This window comes from Populus euphratica, unplaced genomic scaffold, assembly GCF_000495115.2.
Source record: "Populus euphratica unplaced genomic scaffold, PopEup_1.0 scaffold114.1, whole genome shotgun sequence".
NCBI lineage: Eukaryota > Viridiplantae > Streptophyta > Magnoliopsida > Malpighiales > Salicaceae > Populus > Populus euphratica.
Window position 1 is genome coordinate 331,087 of NW_011499905.1, and position 1,343 is coordinate 332,429.

Consider the following 1,343-nt stretch of genomic DNA (forward strand, 5'->3'; position numbering starts at 1 on the left):
TCAACCCTAAATCAACCTTCAAATCAACCCAAACACAATCCATGATCTTACATGTCCACACAACAACAATTGATTTATTTTGGGTAATCCATTGATCCAAGAAGGCAAGCACATGGATGGAAAGCTGGAGGGGACATTTTTACATTATTTTGGGTCAAAAAGAAGAAAGATGTAGCTCATAAATGAGGAAAAAAAACATGTACCAAAGTGGTTGCAAAGCTAGCCTGATTTGATTTTTCAGAACACCTTTCGGTGTTTTACCCATAACTTTTGACTCAGGTGTCCCAATGAGCTTTTCTCTAATGATATGGAAAGGTGATATAATTTTATATAAATATATCTCTAATAGATATCTCCAAAAGATGCTTATATGAGGGCCTAAATTGCTGTCCAAAGTTAGCATCATATTTGTGTCTGAATTTTTACTGAAATTATGTTGTGTTCTTCTTTGTAGATTTCAGTTCTTTAGTTTGTAAAACTTATTATTTCAGTTTAATTCAAGTTATTTCATGTTTATTGAAGTGTTCTTATATATAATCATGGTTGGCTAAACTTTTTCTTGCTTTCTTGGATCCAAATCAAGGATAATGGTGATTGAGGTGAGTTCTTTAGGATATGAATGAATCTTAATGTTTATCTTCTTATTTTCTTCATTAATGATTTATTATTGTAAAGAAATTTTAGAAATCATTTAGGTATTGTTTTAATCTTGAATTTTTATGCACAAACTTTAGTTTTGGTATAGAGATTGCTTGATTCAATGTCTTACTTAATATTAATGTACTTATTTATTTTTAAGCAATAATCAATTTTCATCTTTTTAAACGTCATTGTAATATCTTCCGATCTAATATCACCATCGTTGATATTAGGTTGAGTTATCTTATATATCTTGAAGGAATCACCAATACATGACCATTAAAATTGATTTAGACCAAAACTTTCTTTTCTTGTTATTTAAAATCTATTTACACGTTTTCATCTTTGAAAACAAATCTATCAATTATTTTCAATCAAGTTATTGTTAATTTAATTTCTCTTGATTTTTTTTTAACTAGCTTAATTTCCAAATCTAGCTCTCTGTGGATATGACATCGATCTTACCAAGTTAATTGCCACATCGCACACTTGTGTACTTGCGAGGTAAAACAAGTCAATCATAAAAAACGGTCAAGCAACGTACATGCTAAAATAATACATTATCTTTACCTTTACTATTCATCTCTTTCTATATTATTTCTATACTATATTTTGTTGACTTAAACATGAGAAAGTCTTTTATTTTTTAAAAGACTTTATTTTAGGCAAACATCTAGCAACCAAATAAAGCTCAGGTACAATCT